This window comes from Onychostoma macrolepis, chromosome 06 (genome assembly GCF_012432095.1).
Source record: "Onychostoma macrolepis isolate SWU-2019 chromosome 06, ASM1243209v1, whole genome shotgun sequence".
Taxonomy (NCBI): domain Eukaryota; kingdom Metazoa; phylum Chordata; class Actinopteri; order Cypriniformes; family Cyprinidae; genus Onychostoma; species Onychostoma macrolepis.
In genome coordinates, this window is record NC_081160.1 from 26,210,556 (window position 1) to 26,231,321 (window position 20,766).

General features: G+C 35.9%; 1 protein-coding gene across 3 annotated transcripts in view; it reads left to right on the top strand.

Annotated features, from left to right (window-relative positions):
• The first annotated feature begins 4,205 nt into the window (after positions 1 to 4,205).
• LOC131542258 (contactin-4) overlaps positions 4,206 to 20,766 on the top strand; it is an 89,004-nt gene continuing 72,443 nt past the window's right edge. For all 3 annotated transcript variants that reach the window (XM_058778751.1, XM_058778755.1, XM_058778752.1), the window contains exon 1: positions 4,206 to 4,300. The gene's annotated coding sequence lies outside the window, so the exon portion shown is untranslated. The remainder of the gene's footprint in view (positions 4,301 to 20,766) is intronic.

Consider the following 20,766-nt stretch of genomic DNA (forward strand, 5'->3'; position numbering starts at 1 on the left):
CATCTGGGAAGACACATACTCTCATGCACTCAAACACAAAGACAGGCAGAAACTCAGAATGTGAATTGCTGTGTGGTATCCACACAGTCCAGTGCATCTCTTGCAATATCTCTCTGACAGCAGGTAAGATGAAAGCCATGTCTCTAGTAGTGAATCCCTAACCATGCTCAGACTTTATATGTGATGGCAGGCTACTAAAGGCCAGTGGTTCTCAAACTGGACATGACACATGGAAAATTACAATATAACTTTATCAAAATTGCCATTTTTATTTTTCATTTCTAATCAATATACGGTTTTCTATTTATTCAATTACTCAATGTGTCTTAGACTTGAATGCACTCTTCTGCAATGAAAGATTTGAATAGGAGACTTCAACATACCATCTGCATGCACATAAAAACCAGCAAAAAACAAATTATTGACAAGGTGGGACGTTATTCCATTTACGTTCAAAGAAAGAATCTATTATATAATGTCTATAAAGTAAATGTATATAAAGTAATTTAAAATTGTAATATTTCACAGTGTTACTGTATTTACTATATTTTGATCAAATAAATGTAGCCTCGAAGAGCATTATTGACTTCTTTCAAAGACATTCAAAAATCTGATGTGAAAAATGTGAGAAAATATTCAGTTTACCCACAAAGTAAGCATCTATATGCTCAATTTCATTTCAAGCTTTTAGAGAGGCCTGTTATTGACTCAAAAACTGAATGTAGCTTTTTGAGCATCATGATAAATTACCCAGCTTAACAGAAGAGTTTCAGTTGCTTCTAAAAAGATGGGAGAAGTTTAATAGGCCTTACAACTCAAAAATAGGCAAAATTAGACAATTATGCAAATTTGGGCAAAATAGCATACAAATTAAGGTAAAAAAAAAAAAAAGTTTTATTTGAAATATGGCATGTTGCTCATAATTTATTTTTGCTTGATCAATGCAGAAAAAAATAGGAACAATCGTTGATTTGACAAGGGCTTACCACTAAAGTTTAACAAAGTTTGAGAGCATCTGGTTTGAGCCATAGTTGCTTTAAAAGAAGTATCTGTATGAAGCTGATTCAAAGTCATATCTGAAGGTGTATGATTTACTGTGACATTTATATAAGGATGTATCTTGTCACATTAGGCAAAGAAAAGGTCAGTCTTTTTTAAACCTTTTAACTGAGGCCCTTGTTCTCAGCAGAGAATGAGTGTGTCGGAGTGTGTTTGCCAAGTGACACTTTGGGGATTTGATGACAGCACACATGACTCTATATGTGTCTGTGCTGTACTGAGTGTAAATGAGCTGCAGGAGCACAAAGGGAAGGTAATGCTACACTTTGAAAGTTCATGCACTAATTGGAGTACAGAGGGACAATGCAACAATGATCACAGTACGCTGTAAGCTAACTGCATTACATTGGACCAGAGGATGAAGAAAATGTTACAAACCAGGGTGTTTTTCAGTGTGCCTATGCTTTTCCTGATAATAACACAATTCAAGAAGTATGTTGGTGGCTTCTAGCGAAAAAATTGTTTTATTAAGAAATCAACCGAATAGTTCACTCAAAATAAAATATTATTACAATTTAAAATAACTATTCTATTTTATTTTCATATATTTAAAAATGCAATTTATTCATGCGATGGCAATATATATAATTATCAGTTTTGGCAACTGTTGTGCTGCTTAATGTTTTTGTGGAATATGACACTTTTTTCATGATTTTTTAATGAAGGGAAAGTTCTTCATCAAAAAGAACAGCTTTTATTTAAAATATTTTGGAATATTGCAATTGTTTTTCTTTACTGTCACTTTTGATATTCTTAATCCATCTTTCTTAAAAAAATATATTAACTCCTTCAAAATCTGGTTGTTTTCTGTTTCTTTGTATCTTGTTGATACATTTTGCTGTTTCTCTTTATCACTTTTTAGACATTTATGAGAAATAAAAGGCACCCACTGTCTCTCATAAAGCAATTTGTACATCGATGTAAACCCAGCGAACAGTAAAATGAGTAAAACGAGTCCCGGTTGGTTATTAAAATGTAGAACTTCGGTCAAAAGCGCTACAAAATCACCCACTAACCAAAGCCTATTCATCTCCACCCACCTCCAGCACACTGCATTAGGAGTCATATTTAGAAGAGGCCAGATAGGCGTAAACATCAAAGCGAAGTGAAATAATGTGTCGAATCAACACCCTGCCACTGTAGTCTGTGTAAAAGTCACTTTCACCATCAACCTTCAGAATCATATAACACTCCTGAGCCAGTCATTCATCTGCAAGCTTCAGCAGTATCAGGAAGTTCATTGTGTAACGCTCGGCGTCCCACCGGATTTTGCGGTAATTACATGAAAGGAATATCTTAATTGTATGAACGTGTCTGATAGCTGTATATTTGTCCTGGGTGTAGTTTATATTCCTGGAACTCTTTGACACTCTCTCTCTTTCTCCCCGTCTTTCCCTGTAGATAATGAAATCGAGCTTTGCGGTATCCTTGCCATATCCTTTCTATTTCCGTTGGTGGTTTTTCGCTAGGGAACTTGGAGTATTGATACGCGAACAGTCAGAGCTCAAGTGATACCCTCCAGAGGACAGTTCTTTGCATACATGTCCCTTCAGGTTATAATCTGTTATGTTAATATTACTTTAATGTGCTTTTATACCTTGGGTGCCTTTGTTGAAAACTAAAAAAAAGGACAAGCCGACCATCTGCTTGCTTCCACACGTTTGGGAGATTGCAAGGGTCCTCATCTGTCTGCAGGAAAGGGTACAGAACCCATCAGAAAAGGTCACAATTACGATGGAAGAAAGTACAAAGAGACAAATTCCCTCATGCCAGGTCTTTTCCAGCTATGAGGATAGAAAACCACTGAAGAGAAATCTGTCTCTGACTGTGAGAGTTTGTTGCTAATGATGGTTGGAATTGAAAGACAAAGAGGAAACCAGACATCTTTTCAAGAGTCTCTTTTCAAGGAATAAACCAAGGAAAGGTAGTTTCAGCAGCTGGCCTTGTGGGACGTGAGCAGGAGTTAAGTTAAAAGACTTCTTTGAAAACACAGGCCTGTTACAGCAGTATATTTACAGTATATTAGATAACACTAAAATGACTCATTGATACGCATTTAACAGTGACAACGAACAGATCAGTGTAAATACAGTATACATTTATTTCTAATTCATACAAGTGAAACAACTTCTTGTGAAATGTTTTGCTTAAAGTCAGTTTGAGCTGTATTTGCTTAAAATAATTGCCACTTAGTTTGATTATTTTGTTTCAAAATACAAACTTTTTTTTAAACGTAACCTGGTGATATTATTACATGGGTTATATTATATTATATTACAATGATATTCTTTTGTTTTTTTTAAACTTTTTTAAAAATAAGTCTCTCATGCTCACCAAGGCTGCATTTATTTGATTAGAAAATACAGGGTAACACTTTACAATAAGCTTCCATTAGTTAATGTTAATTAATGTTTTAACTAACATGAATACACAATGAACAATACATTTATTACAGTATGTATTAATCTTTGTTAATGTTAGTTGATGAAAATACAGTTGTTTATTGTTAGTTCATGTTAATTTACAGTGCATAAACTAATGTTAACAAGCACAACTTTTAATTTTAATAATGCATTAGTAAAATGTAATAATAAATTAGAAATATTGTTCATTTTTAGTTCATGTTAACTAAAGTATTTTTTTTTTTAGAATTGTACATTTTCTTTAGAATAGTATTAGAATCAGAAAATATATTTGAACTTGTAATAGAACTACAAAGGTCACATGTCTAAGGAATTATTAAATCATAAGCACCTGCAAAAAAAAAAAAAAAAAAAAAAAAATGGTTTATTTACACGGATATATTCCAAAGGGTTCAGTTTAACCTGTCTTTTGTTGTTTTGGCTGTGACTGAAAATAATACTCTTTTCACAAATAAATTTCGTGCAAAACACTGACCTCATGGCATATTTTGACACCGCAGACCTGACAGATGAAACTTAAAAATGTGCATATTAGCCTACAGTATGCGTATGGATAAGGACTAGCAAATCATTTCGACATCACAGGTAGTTCATTTAGGTGTGGATTTGAACAAACTAATCGGTTCCTCAATACAATGTGCGTGAAAATATCGTGTGAAGCAGGGGAGGGGTTTCGTTCAGTTAAGAATAGCCTACATGCGCTCTGAGAGGAGACAGGCAACAGTTCGGACAGCAGACCTCACTGTGTCTCCAGCAGACCACATCGCTCCCCACTGTCTCCATTCACGGCATTTACTGGAACCGAGCTTGATTTAAAGGTAAGGCGATCGATTTCATTACTGCAGTGTGTTTATCCAGATATAGATTATGTGTTTAGTACATCTAAATACCTGATTAACTGATGTTATGTTGTATAGTGCGCTAATACGCGCGCCACGCGTTTGCTGTGTTTTATGACTTCTATCCAGCGAATCACTTACCTGAAGGACACTTGTGTTCCTCGCGTTACTCTGTAGCGTCAAAATATCGCTCATTCAAAGATCTTGTGAATTATGAATTAGTCACGACCGAGTTCTTCATAAGTTTAAACTCGTATCTGTTTAGATTTCTTCGGTGTAGCGTTCTAAAATACACATGTGACAGAACTGCGCGTGTATCCGACCTGAAATATGCGTCGTACAGGGCGCGTTCTTGGAGCAAGACGTTTACAACGTTCTTGCGACGCGTTTTTAAAAGTTGTACTGTTTTTTAACAGTTCTGCCTTCTTAAAGAGACAGCCCATACCAAAATCATCGTTTCCTCGATCTCACGACGTTCCAAATCAGTATTACTTCAATTATGTTGTGGAACGCTCTCTCGGTCACTACTCAATTTAATTATATGGGGGAAGAAATGGACAGCTATCACCTTAAAGCTGGAATAGCGTGAGACGCGACGCATCGGCCAGAGACGTCTGTCTGACGCATGTTTCAATGATAAAAATTAGAGCAGACGGAACGCGTCCTCTGTGAACCCTAGTGCTTTATTTTGGAATATCATGGTCTTCTTCATGAGATCAGATGGACTGTTACACTTTGCCATTGAATGAAGATGTTAGAGTGATTGTTGTTACTTTTTCAAAGTCTGTTCAAATCTAATGTATAATCAGTGGAGATTTGAGACGACTATAAAGCAGTCCAGATCATGCCATAGAGGGATATATGAAGGACCATATAGTATCACATCTGTAGCTTTGTGTTTATTTGCATTATATTTCTAATCAAGTTTTATATTACCTAATGTTTCGAATTAAAGTAGTTGAACTGTGAACTTGAAACAGACAGTTTGTGTGTTAATAATTACGTTTACAAACAGAAGTGTATTCATTGTTCCATTGTGTGTAATCTTTATGTGTCCAGTTGATGTACAGTGAAAAGTGCTTCAGATGTGAAAAGTTCAAGGCCATTATATTCTAGTTAGGCGAACAGGTTGTGTGGATGTTTTTTTATCAAATTAAACAAGAGAACCTGCTGATTCAGGTGATACCAGTTCTATCATCCATTAACATGATCTCAAAATAAATAAAGCCAGATGTGACGGTATGCTTTCTTATCACAAAATAGTTTTTGTGCATGTATTAGTATTTCTATTTCCGCAAATCCTCTATATTGCTATAAAACGTTCCCTGCATTAGAGCACTTACCAATCTCCTTTAAAATTTTCAGCTCTGAATGATTCTGGGAGGATGCTTGAGATTCCCATGCGTGTAAATACCAGAAGCTGAATAAATAATGATTAGGACGAGAGTGTGTGCGCACTTGCTTTTTCTGTATGTCTGATGTCATTCTGTACGGTTGATTATTGAAGTACAGCAGCTTCTCTTGCCATGTCTCCAGATGGTGTTGAGTGTATAACCTTATGCTAACATCTGCTAATAAAGCAACTTTCCAGAGAGATAACTCTTAACGTATCATCCTCCCCCAACCAACACACACTTACCAAAGCTATGATTTTGAACTGAGAATGCACTGCACTTGCTCCTTTCTGCTGAGTATTTGATTTGTATTAATAATAATAGTGAACTGAAAATGTTGGACTAATTCACAACATGTGCATACATACGTGAATTTGTTCATTATTCTAAATGAGCGAGATCCAAACATCAATCCTCTATAGGTCTGTATAAAAGGTGTTAAACTGATTTTGAGGATGGCACTTTGCATTTTATTAATGGATCTCACTGTGTATGCTATCAGGCAAGAATGCATCCTTAGAGAGCGTCATCTGTTTGCTGTGATGTAATATTGCTTAGAGAACCCTTATATGGATATGGTTTGGGTGTGTTTTATGCAAATTCTCTTCAAATCTTAGGCATGCAGTTGCTCATTTAGAATACTCAAAATTCATTGACATTAGAATGAGGTTATGAGTAAATTCATGTTTGTACGCACATGTTGTGAATTAGGCATACATTTTCCTGAAAAGTTCTGTGCATATAAATACGAATAATCTATGCAATTATTAGTGAATGAGAGCCACTGACCCAAATTAACTCCTGCAAAGCTTTAGGGCTATGCTTTATTTGTATTACAATAACATTGTTTATTTCTTTCTTTTATATTTTAATTTAGTACATTCTGCTATTTTGCTGGATTTTTATGATGGAAAACCTGGAAAATCTGAGAATTAAAAAAAAATATTATGCTCATGCTATGCTATGCTCAGTTGTAAAATATTGAATATTTAAGTACTGAATGCCTATTTGGCTATTGGTTCACTTGTGTGACGCAAGTGACATAAGTGGAAATAGAAAACAATTTTGGCAAGTGTATAGGGTTAATTTTGAAATCATGTTAGTTTAAAAGTCCTAAAGGCTTGTCCACACCAAGGACGATTACTACAACGAAAAAGAAAACAAAATAATGAACTCCACACCACAATTTAAACAATGATGTCATGGAAGAACAATATTGTTGGAATTACTTTCAGAGCTTTTTTCCCCCCTGTTGATAAGTGATAAAAAACCTTGACAGCCAATCAGAGTCATCCAACTTTAAAGAGCTTGAGCATTTAAAGGGGACCTATTATGCTCCTTTTTACAAGATGTAAAATAACTCTCTGATGTCCCCAGAGCGTATATGTGACCCTGGACCACAAAACCAGTCTTAAGTCGCTGGGGTATATTTGTAGCAATAGCCAAAAATACATTGTATGGGTCAAAATTATCCATTTTTATTTTATGCCAAAAATCATTAGGATATTAAGTAAAGATTATGTTCCATGAAGCTATTTTATAAATTTCTTACCGTAAATATATTAAAATGTTAATTTTTGATTAGTAATATGCATTGCTAAGGACTTCATTTGGAACACTTTATAAAGGTGATTTTCTCAATATGTTGATTTTTTTGCACCCTCAGATTCCAGATTTTCAAATAGTTGTATCTCGGCCAAATATTGTTCTATCCTAACAAACCATACATCAATGGAAAGCTTATTATACAGCGTTCAGATGATGTATAAATCTCAGTTTCTAAAAATTGACACTTATGACTGGTTTTGTGGTCCAGGGTCTCATATGTGAAGTTTTAGCTCAATATACCTCACAGATAAATTTTTATAGCTTGTTAAAATTGCCACTTTTAGGGTATGAGCCAAAACGCGTTGAATTTGAGTATGTTGCTTTACATCCAAAAGAGCTGTTGCTCCTGGAGAAGAAAGCGGAGCTTCAAGAGCTCAAACTCCAGCATTAGCAGTGTTAGCGTTTGCAAATAAACATTCCAATATTAGTACAAACCTGTTATCTTTACAGAAAACATGCTCTGTCTCAAAGTCAGTCATCTGATTATACTGTGCATAATAAATTCGCATTTATGAATTACACAGATGGGGAGCACGGCAGGATAAAAATAATAACATAGCTGGTCTCATGCTGGTCACAAACTTTATAAGTCCCACTCAGAGGTTGCGTTAGACTTTAATATTATCCGTCATTTTGACTGACAGGGTCGTAAAAATTCCGTCATAATCTATTATTACCCGTCATTTTAATTTTCGTATTTTAATTATAATAACCCATTTAATTGCTTTTATTTTTGTTCACGTTTTCATTTTTAATAATGAACCTAAAGGACGAGCATATTGGCTTATGCATTTATTTATTTATGAAGAGAACAGATGAACAGAAACTGCATCAGTGACAGCGGAGGACACTTAAAACAACAAAATATGCTAGTGCTGGATAAAAAAAAATAAATAAACTAAAACCGATTTCTCTGTTTTAATAGATTCTTATTTTATGAACCAATATCGTTTCTTAACTCCCAATCGATGCTGTTTTCATTTGATGAATGCACAGTAACGTTAGGCAATCGGCTAAGGTTTGTGCGTTGTTACTTTTGATATGAAATGCAGTCTCAGGTTTCAAATTCTGTCCATTTTATTAGGAAATTCAAGCAATAAATACCGTTTTGGCGCTCTTTAATGTGGCGCGATAGATCACTGTAGACACCTTAGATCAAGCGATTCGCTTTACTATACTCGCCTGTGAGTAATCAAAGACATAGCAAAAGACCTTTATTTTTGTTCTGGAGACGATCGCGCGCTCTGCTGCCTCACTGGAGTGCACTCGCCACCAACTGGACAGGGCTGGGAATTACAGTTATAAATTACAATAGATCACCCTCAGTGTGTGTAATCTGCCAAAGTGACGGACGGCCTTCAGATTTTTCCGTCACTGCTAAAAAAAATTCTGTCAATGACGGAGAATTTTCGGTTAACGCGACCTCTGGTCCCACTTTATAGCACTTGAAGGCAGTATCAGTGAAAACAGGCAGAGACAATGATAGCTGTAGCAATTAGCCTTACAGAGTGCCAAGAAGCTCTTTCAGAAAGGCAATTTGGAAAACAAACGCGTGATACTTACTTTGTCTGGAGCTGACGTTCGTGCACAGAGCGTTGGTATTGATTCGCAAACATTTAGGGGAATTTACCGTTTTTTTCTGGGATATTTCCTTCGAAAATGAAATTTAACCACAGTGTCCTCGGCTCTGATGAGGGGAGATTATAGCGATTCCTATGTTAATTAGTGCATCCCAAAACACAACACTTGTAATGCCTCTTTGGCACTGACATATATCTCCAGTAATGGCGGACCACAGCTTCTCACTCAGGGCTGTGTTTATGCTAATAGGGTAGAGAGTGTCACAAATGGGCGGGACTTTTTCCCCTCCGTGACGTGAACGGAGGGAGAACCTGAAACAGCTCGTTTGGAGAGACTGTTCATGATTTATTGGTTTTATAAAACAATGAGTTGGTGGATTTTTAACATTATAGGCTGGTTGGTTTCACACACTGCAGTCACACAACTGTGTTCAGACACCTTATAAAAGTGATTTTTGCATAATAGGTCCCCTTTAAAGTGGTAGACAACAAAACATGAACACACAATTTTAATAAACAGAACCTTACAGTCCATTCCTGTGGATGGTAATATAATTATCACTATAGCTGTAATTATCACTATAGCTGTTGTGAATCGCAATTATAAATGACTGAAAAATCAGAGAAGATCATTGGTCAAAAGTATGGAATTGGAGATTTTAGCTCTGGAATTGTCTGCTCTTCTTGGTTATGAGTGTAGATTACAAGCCACTCCAGCTGTGGGATTGAAGTCTACAGGTCTCATCTCCAGCAAGGTGATAGTGATCTTAGTGATAGATGGTACAGCACTGTGGTTGAGCACCTCCAGCAAACCGCTGTCTGCTCATGTCACCACTCACATATCATAAGCAGCTGCCTCCAGTCGGGTGTCAGTCCACCAGTTCCCTTTGAAAACAATACATGCTTGTAATATATAACAGGATCCTTAAATGTTGGAAGGAGCAGTGATTGTGTTACATCTGATGTGACAGATGTCTTCAATGTGCAATATTAACCCTTTCATATCTTTCATATTTGATCTGTAATTTTCTAAGGCCTATAATCACATTGATCAAAATATGTTATCATGTTATTCCAGCGTGTTATCAGTGTTCAGTTCAAAAGCCAGCATCTCTGATGGTATGGGGTGCATACGGTATGGGCAGCTTGCATGTTTTGGAAGGCACTATGAATGCTGAAAGGTATATAAAGGTTTTAGAGCAACATATGCTCCCCTCCAGACGACGTGTATTTCATGGAAGGCCTTGTGTATTTCAGCAGGACAATAAAAAAAACACATACTGCAGCTATTACAACAGCATGGCTTCGTAGTAGAAGAGTGCAGATGCTGATTTGGCCTACCTGCAGTCCAGATTTTTCACTTATAGAGAACATTTGGCACATTATTAAACGAAAAATATGTCAAAGATGACCACAAACTCTTCAGCAGCTTGAAACCTATATCAGGCAAGAATGGGACCAAATTCCAACACCAAAACTCCAGAAACTCATAACCTCGATGCCCAGACGTCTTCAAACTGAGATGCTACACCATGGTAAACATGCCCCCGTCCCAACTATTTTGAGACCTGTAGCAGGTATCAAATTTGAGCTCATTTTGTGCATTCTCAGTTTAAACATTTGTTATGTTGTCTATGTTCTATTGTGATTAAAATATTGGTTTGTGTGATTTGAAATTTTTTTAGTTTTCATTTTATTCAAATTGTAAAAAAAGTCCCAACATTTCCGGAATTCGTATAAATATAAGGAACTAAAAACTGCAGATTTTTGATCATACAACATAAAGCATTTAATTAGCATCTTACCAAGACATATTATTGGGAGATACAGAGTGACAACTGATATTTATATGCATCTTCTGTTAGCATATTCTATACTGTTATAACGATCTCGTTGATTTACAATACAAGCTTTCAGAATTTCATTTTACTTTTTGGTCATGTGAATATCAGCAACTGCACAACATTGCATATTTTGCTCAGTTTGGGTCTCTGAATACATTTGAGCTCTATATTCTCCTATATCATTGTATATGAGCCATGAAAGCCTGATCTATCAAATATGTCAAAAAATCGATTTTTCAGACTTTTATTTTATATGTCAGGCCTTACATGTTTAAAATAGAAAATTATGTATTGGATCCAGACGTGGAGCCAGATATGCATGTTATGTGACATTTAACAAGCATTTCCCATGGGCGCTGATATTATATGCTTAAGGAGGACATTTGAAGGTACGTGGAGAGGACATTTAGCTAGTTTTTTTGGTTTTTTCGCAGGAGATGTGATTCTGCTGCCCTAAAAGCCAAAATATTCCAGTAGACCACTATAAACACTAAAAGGTATGATTGCTCGGTATACAAGCCCAACAAGATGATGAAATGCCCTAATAAGAACCACTCTCCTCAAAGAAACGTGTTTCTATTTCTGCTAGAACAAAGATTGGTGCTCTCCAAAGTGTTTCCCAAGGTGAGTTTTGAAGAGTGAGATGCTTTAATTGGTTCATGTTGAGACAAATAGTTTTTCCAGTAGAGTTATGGAGAGGGTGCCAGACATGCCGTGTCCACACCTTGGTTTGATTTGTTTTGAAACTGTAATTTGCTTTTCTCAGCAACTTTTTTTGGCGCCCCCCCCCCAACCCTTTCAGTCACTTGCTCCGATTTAATGCTTCTTGGCAGCATGCACAAGGTTCATGAATAAATCAGAGCCCTCACTGTCAATGCTTAGAGCAAGAGGGAATGGAATTATCATGTTCCGTACAGTTTTCATCCGAAAAGTACTTTCATCATTCTCTTCTTCCTCCCGTGCTAAAAATATTGCGAGTGGTTAATGCCACAGTACGTTAGAAAAACACGGCTTATTGGCAGCTTTATAAATATTAACCTGCATCGTATTTTTATTCATCCAAATAATAGTATTCGTTATCCATTAATAATCCAGGCTTTGAACCAAACAGCAACTTTTTGAGATGTCACACAGCTTCTTTCCTGTGAGAAGGCTTTCGAATTGTCCTCTGCCAGTGGTCTATTTTCAACTGTACATCCTTTGAGATTACTGTGGTATCATCCTTTCTGAAAAGGAAGGTTTGATTTATGGTCCTGAGGAAGAAAAGGAACTGGTGAAAGGCTTGCCATTGTTCTCCCTGAACAATAGTACTACAAAAGGACATGTTTTACAATGCATTTCCATGTTCACATTTTTAAATGGTTGCAAAATCCTCCCTGATATCTTGGAGAGTAACACCAAAAAACAATTTAATTGGAATTATTGGGAGCAGAAATGGTCTAGTAAACTATCATGGCACCAGTGAAGTATGGGTAAAGAACCATGGCACCATAATTAAGTTTACAGCTGCAGGCTCGAGTGGATTTACTGTTTTAAAATGCTTTTGAGGTCTTATAACAGATTTGGTTTGGAATTTATATCCATATTTGCCATAATTTTGGCTTTGTATGGCCATTAAAGTCAGGAGAACTTGTAACTCCTCACACACAATGGCGTCTGTTGCTTCAGGGGTCCATGAAAAAAGTTCAAATTGAAGGATATACCCACCGAGTGTTTCTAAGATTTGCATGCAAATTTCTCCCTCTAGCCTAATGATTTTGCTCTAACAACTATTCAGAGGCTTGCGAGCCTCATTTCAACCTTTAAAGAGTTTACCGGCTCATCTTTGGGATGCATAGCCAGCAGTGACAACCGGAAGAGCGCCTTTGGAATTTTTTTATAGAAAGTCTTTCTTAATTATTTGCAGTGCAAATAATGTATGTTAAGAGGATTATAAAGTTTCCTGTTTAATTTACATTGCATTATTGGTGCATTATGAGTAGAAACAAAGTTACGTTGCAAACTTAAAAAGTTTATTTTTGTTATTAAACTTTCATGTTGCATTCAAATATACTTCAGAAATGAATATAATTCATTTGTTTTATTGCTTTTAAGGAACAGTTTTTTTTTTTTTTTTAGGAATAAACATGAAGAGTTCCAGCCAGAAGCAGATACAGTTGGATTGTGTGTGTGTGTGTGTGTGTGTGTGTTCTTGGGAATGGCCTTTGGCTAATATAGTTGACTTCCATGCATGGTTTGAATCACTGTGCATCTTTATTAAACATGCAAGCGCAACAACGTAAACTCATAAATGTTTCAGTGCACCATTTCTAGTGAAGTTACTGGAACATAAAAACTGTTACTGAAATGTCCTTTGTGGCTGGGCTTTCTCACAGGGTGTCTGACCCTTTTTAAACTTTATGCATGTTTTAGATGTATAACAAACAAAGGCCATTCATAATGTAGTCCCATCAGAGCGTGCTTATCACAAACTGCATGACATTGATTTTTATTGTTCTGTTTGTGTTACGAGTTCTGACAAGTTTTATCTAAAGCATTCACGCTGCAGAATCCCTATGTCCCACTCCAATGTGCAAAAATCAAGCATGTGCCAGTCAAAATGTCATGCCAGTCAAAATGACTCATCGGGCTTAGCCGTGTTTCAGGGGATCGGAATGGATATGTGTGGACCTGCGCGCTATTTTTGTGTGTAGGTTAATTCGTCCAACCTTTTTGTAATGCAGTCATCTTCAGCACAAGTATTAACATCACATTAACTCCGAATGAAATTTCTGAGCTTCACTCCACTGCGGAGCGACGGGGATGTAATTGAGAAAAATCCCACAGGAAACGGTTGGAAAACTGCTAGTCTCGTATTAACTTTTTTCATCTCTTGCTGCAAATAGCTTAATGTACCATTGCAAAAGGGAGGCTTCATTCATTCCAGTGATTCCCCATGTTACCACTCGGTTCCAAATGTCCAAATCAATCAGTGTGGTGTGTGATGAAGACGATGAGCCTCTATTTGACATATTTTGTCGAGATAGAATCCATGTCCGTGGAGGTAAATTCCGACATCATCATGGGTTGAATTACCGAATCCATTCTGCTAAGTAGACTGATGCGAGCCTGGTCATGATTCGCTTTACTGGAACTTTTTTCTTGTCTTCACTGATGAAGTAGCCATTAGGGATGAGCAAAACTACATATTTTCAAAATCGATTAGCCAGTGGGTTGCCTGTACAATTAGTTGACTGAGGAAAACCTAGTGTATTTGACTAGTTTCAAGTTAAATCGATGCTGATCAGAGGTGTAAATATTAAACGATCAAAAATAGCATGCATGTATGCACACACACACACACACACACACACACATATATGGGTAGTTGACAAATAGGCAGTAAAAAAAGCTTCTTTTTTTTGTAAAAAAAACAAAACAACCTTTTTTGAAAAAGAAATGTATATATTTATGTAGTGTGAAGTCTGATCTTTGAGAAAATATAAAGGGTCACTAACTTTGTCAATTCTTTCACTGCTTTTTTTATTTTTACTGAACTGTACCATAAATTTGTCCTATGGTGTGACATAGCAAAAATTAATAAAAACCTCTTAATAATACATAAATAGCAAGAGAGAGATTTATCTTCATTGTTAGACACTTATTTTCATATAGTGTTACTGTTATTTATTTAATATGAAATTATAATTAACATCATTTTTTCCCCATGACTTGATGGATAATTTCAAGACAAACTTTGACAATAAGACCAACTTTGCTGTCATTCGTTCAAAACTGCTGAAAATGTATACCATTTTAAGATGAGTGATATTTGTATCTCCCCTATTGCAATCCTCAACTCTTTTTTAAGACATTTTGAGATACAAACAAATCTGTGTTTATTTGTGTCACACCATAGGACATTACGTCACACTAAAGGACAGAAATTAAATTATTTATATTTAATTTTGAACATGTCAAAGGAGAAAGAAAGTTTAATTTTGATACAAACAATATCAACATGTATTTTAAATAAAACAAAAATATTTTCATCAACAAAATTCAGTCTCATAGTCAATCAGTATGTGTCTGAAACTCTTCTAACCCCAAAAAACTTAACACTTTTGTAGTGGTTCCAAAAAAGTTAAATATTTGAAAAATTCTGAGACAAGAATTTACCATCTGCTCATGTCATTGGCTGTAATTTATTGAACCGTGCTTGAGACATGCTTGTCACACCATAGGACAATTTTGAGATTTGGCTCAAAAATAAATAAATAAATAAATAAATAAACACTGCAGCTTTTATAACAACAGGTCCATGTAGGACAAATAAATGTTTAACCATTTACTGCATTTTAAATAATGACAATATTAATTATATTCATTTTATCTTATCATTTTATCTTACAGTGTGTGTATATATATATATATATATATATATATATATATATATATATATACCGTATATGTATGATTAAAATGATTCCATTCTATAACTTAGTCTTTGTTTGGTCTATTACAGTTGCTGCGTTCAGCCAAACAAGCTGTGAACCAATTAATGTGCATTGATACTTGACATTCAGGTGTACATAATGTGACTGAAAGGAATGCTATAAACTCCATCTGTTGTATTAATTCTGATCGTATGGCTGTGACAGTCCTTTTTTCTAAAAACCCAATTGCAAATGAATGAAACATTGCACATGGAGCTCGAACAAACAGAATGCGTTAGAGACACCCGTAAAGTAGGTTAAGCATTCTCTAAAATGTGAATCTGTAAGATTAGGAAAGTGCTGCTGTCTGTAAGAAGTGGCATTATCCATGAACCAGAGCTCAAAGTTTCATTCTTATCTTCTCAGTTTTACCCTGCATTCTTATACTTTTTAAATCACATTCTGTTTTATATTTTTTGAGATCATTTATAGTTAGCTCTGCTGCTGTTGGTTTGCAGATCTCCCTGCAATAAGATGCAGTTCATAAGCTAATTATAGAGTAAAGTACAGCAGCAATCTTTGATTATGAGTAATGTATATAGCCACTGTAGGTGTGTATCACATGCATCTCTGTTTTGCACATTTATTTAAGAAAAATCCACTAGTTGATAGCACGTAAATCTGGCACTAATTCAAACCTGGACTTAAACCAAACAAAAAAAAAAAAAAAAGAAGAAGAAAAGTAAAACAAAGAACAAGTTATGATATATAATGAATAAGAAATGGTAATTAATGGTAAAATTAATAGTGAAATTCTCATTTTTGATTTTTCTTTTCTTTTTTTCTTCTTTTTTTCGGCAAAGAACTCAAAATTTTGGGACCCTAGAGGTTTGGAGGGCCCCCTGCTGGCCGCAGACCGGATCAAATGAATCATTCTGTGTTCTGATCTTTTTTTACATAGTAATTTAACACGCAAACAGCTAATCAGGACTTACAATAAATCATGTCACAAATTCCTTGGTGGTTTACAGTCTAATGCTACCAAATGACAAACAGAGAAAATACACCGGAATTGGTTAGTTTATTAAGTGATTTGGTGTTTTTGTATCCATCTTCTGTCGTGTGCTTTTTGAAAGACGAAGCAAATTAGCACTTATAGCGGTGGACGGCGCTCATGGATCAATATCCACAGCCATTAAAGAGCCCACAAGAAAGGAATTGCATGCAGCTCTGTGTACTCAAACCTGAATTTTGCTTGTGGCGTAATAATGAAATATCAACAGGAACTCATCAGATTGACTTTTGCATGATTTGTGTTTACATCACGTTGACTGGATGCAAAAATGTGTTTTGCTTGTTTAGTCGTGAAAAAATATTAGATGGTCTGATCAACTCAAATTGGGTTAGCATACGACATCTCAATCAATAGCTTAGGAAAAAGTCCTGAAACGTATGTTAGAGAGATATTTAAAAAGTCACCGTCATGATTAAAGCTGTATACACCAAATAGATTTCTAATGAGCTGTTTCTCTGATGGATTGCTTACATCTGCAATAAAGCGAAGCCTGTCCCTCTTAGTGCTAATCATTCAATCAGAGAATTTGCACACTGAAACGGCATAAGAGAGGACGGAGGTGTGTGTGTGTGTTTGTAAGGAGGAGTGTTGATTATCCATGACTATTAGTGCTGCAGCAATGGTCTTATGGTGCCATTTTACTTGACAGCTGAAAAGGGAACAGAGGACAAATTCACTAAGAATGAATTGCTGGTAGCGTTATTTATTTGCGCATGCTGTCAGTGTTAGAGTCACTAAAGGAATTGTGCAAATCATGAAACGTTGCAATCACGGCCAAAAAATATGATGCTGAATTCCATTTTGTTTATGCTACGAGTTAGCAAATTAGTTTTTATAGGGGGACGTTTAGTGAAAAATGAATGGCTAACTATACGTTATCACTGTTTTTACATGGCTATGTAACAATGTAATTGATATATGAAAATGGAAAATGGTTATTTTTCTGAAATATTTCACTATTGAATGCCACGATTGGCCAATCAGAATCAAGTATTTCAGAGAGCCATTTAATAATTCCAGTTATATTGCCATTCTCTAAACTTTAGTCATTTTGAAACACTTTCTACCAAAATTACTAGAAAATGTTCACAAATATCTTAAAATTCCTTTCCACAGATAGTATTTTTCATCTGTGGAACACACAAAAAAAGATATTCTGAAAAATGCTTATCTCCATATAATGAAAGCCATTGGGGTCCAGTGTTGTTTTGGACCCCACTGACTTTCATTATATGGAAATAACAATCTTCAAGAAATCTTTTGTGTACTACAGAAGAAAGAAAAGCATATGGTTTTGGAACAATATGAAGGTGAGTACCAGAATTTTCATTTTTGTGTGAACAATGAGTTTAAATATTCACTGTATGGCATTATCTCTCGGTAGACTCATACATTTTGAACACAAAAGTGTTGCAACTTTTTATTGAAGTACTACTACATCTCGTATTCCATATGGTCTTTGACATTTTCTCTGGCCTATCTCGAGCTGTAGTCTGCGTGCTCCATTCATCAGCACCCGCTTGTTCTATCGTCAAAACGTCTCCACTCTTTATTTTCCAAGGCAACACAATGTTCCGCCGAAGTGAAAAATAACTCATGACATCTGTGATTATTCCGAACCTTTAAACTGTCTTTTTCTATTACACTTGCATTGGTGTGATTGATTTAACTTTATCTTCAGGGCCACAACGTGCCTTCGTTTTCTCCGCAGTCGGCTTGTTTATGTTTGTAGCGGTTTGGGGAAGCCTTTTTCTCTTTCTCAGCACCGGATTGGATTCATAATGTGACCCAAAAGCATGACAGGCTTGGCTTTGCGAAAAGAAAAGGCTTTTCTTTCTCTTTCTGTTGCTGCCAGCACTTCTGGTTCAAGACCTTTGTAGTAGCCTTCATTCCTCTGATTTATGCATTGTGGTTTCATTGAGGTGTAATGAAAAAAAAGATCAACACAAAGGCTTTGAAAGCTCGCAAAAATTGTCCTCAGATAGAAACAGGCATATCTAAGCAATGCTCTGGGTTGGTAGAAAGTATGTCCTGTAAACACAGGTAATTCTGAGGATCTACCGTCCTGCCATCTGCACCTTCACGTATATAAATCACAATCTGATCTTTTTTTTTTTTTTGCTTAAGAGATAGCGGCCGTAATGCAGTCCCCAGCTGGTACTGAACCAGAACACAATGTTCTTGGCAAGGGGATCCTGATTTCCCAACATGGACCTACGATTGCAGTCCATAAATCATTTGGAGCGCCTAGTTGGAAGTGCCTCCTCCCTTTATTGGACGCATTGGTTATTGTGCACCAACTTTGTCACTGGTATTGTCCCTGCGAGAAGTTGTAACTGCTTGTGGCATTGCCTGAATATGCTCGACTATATTACATTGCAGTACGCTATTCGTCTTCGCATCGCACGTATTGACTCGTAACTTTATATTGTAACACCAAAAAAAAAACACGAGTTATGTCTGGCCAGCCTCTGGAGCTCATTTAGATTGGCTCTGGAAGAACTTAATAACTGGATTCTGGGTTGGGACCTTCTGGATCCCTGATGAGGACCACAGTCTAGTCCAATGATGAAATCTGGGAGAGTCGCTGGAACCAGGATGGATGGTCCGTGAGCACAAGGTCTTGGAGACAATGGTAGCTCACGTTCCACTGGGGTATAGAGATGATGGCTCATTTTTGGCATGGCTTCACAGAGTAGAAGCTCATTATTTTGTGCTTGAAAGAATCTCACAGATGGAGACTCATTCTCAGGTTTAATGTGGATGTACTAAAGGACGAGTCTTGTATGGGATTCCCACGGGAGAATTGTCATGGGTGAGTGGGAGTTTTTGAGAACAGGCTACAATCTACCATTATGTGGAATGTGTCCCGATGTGTGCCAATTAGACCGTAATCTACCCGTGTGAGGGGGAGAAAATTATTAAAGGAGACATTAAAGTGTCAAAGGGCCAATAAAGGAACTTGGGGCTTAACAAGTTAACAGCTGAGGGCGACAACACCACTGATAACTAGACACACCACTAGTGCACTGATACCTAGAGTGAATATATCTCTGATAATGTATGTTGAAAGTGAGATTCTCTTTTTTCTGATGAGCCACTTGCCGTTGTTTGTTTAATTCTTGACCACATTTCAAATATATGATTGCTGTGTTGCTGTGTTAATAAAAATTAACATCATTTTTTCCCCATGACTTGATGGATAATTTCAAGACAAACTTTGACAATAAGACCAACTTTGCTGTCATTCGTTCAAAACTGCTGAAAATGTATACCATTTTAAGATGAGTGATATTTGTATCTCCCCTATTGCAATCCTCAACTCTTTTTTAAGACATTTTGAGATACAAACAAATCTGTGTTTATTTGTGTCACACCATAGGACATTACGTCACACTAAAGGACAGAAATTAAATTATTTATATTTAATTTTGAACATGTCAAAGGAGAAAGAAAGTTTAATTTTGATACAAACAATATCAACATGTATTTTAAATAAAACAAAAAAATATTTTCATCAACAAAATTCAGTCTCATAGTCAATCAGTATGTGTCTGAAACTCTTCTAACCCCAAAAAACTTAACACTTTTGTAGTGGTTCCAAAAAAGTTAAATATTTGAAAAATTCTGAGACAAGAATTTACCATCTGCTCATGTCATTGGCTGTAATTTATTGAACCGTGCTTGAGACATGCTTGTCACACCATAGGACAATTTTGAGATTTGGCTCAAAAATAAAATAAATAAATAAATAAATAAACACTGCAGCTTTTATAACAACAGGTCCATGTAGGACAAATAAATGTTTAACCATTTACTGCATTTTAAATAATGACAATATTAATTATATTCATTTTATCTTATCATTTTATCTTACAGTGTGTGTATATATATATATATATATATATATATATATATATATACCGTATATGTATGATTAAAATGATTCCATTCTATAACTTAGTCTTTGTTTGGTCTATTACAGTTGCTGCGTTCAGCCAAACAAGCTGTGAACCAATTAATGTGCATTGATACTTGACATTCAGGTGTACATAATGTGACTGAAAGGAATGCTATAAACTCCATCTGTTGTATTAATTCTGATCGTATGGCTGTGACAGTCCTTTTTTCTAAAAACCCAATTGCAAATGAATGAAACATTGCACATGGAGCTCGAACAAACAGAATGCGTTAGAGACACCCGTAAAGTAGGTTAAGCATTCTCTAAAATGTGAATCTGTAAGATTAGGAAAGTGCTGCTGTCTGTAAGAAGTGGCATTATCCATGAACCAGAGCTCAAAGTTTCATTCTTATCTTCTCAGTTTTACCCTGCATTCTTATACTTTTTAAATCACATTCTGTTTTATATTTTTTGAGATCATTTATAGTTAGCTCTGCTGCTGTTGGTTTGCAGATCTCCCTGCAATAAGATGCAGTTCATAAGCTAATTATAGAGTAAAGTACAGCAGCAATCTTTGATTATGAGTAATGTATATAGCCACTGTAGGTGTGTATCACATGCATCTCTG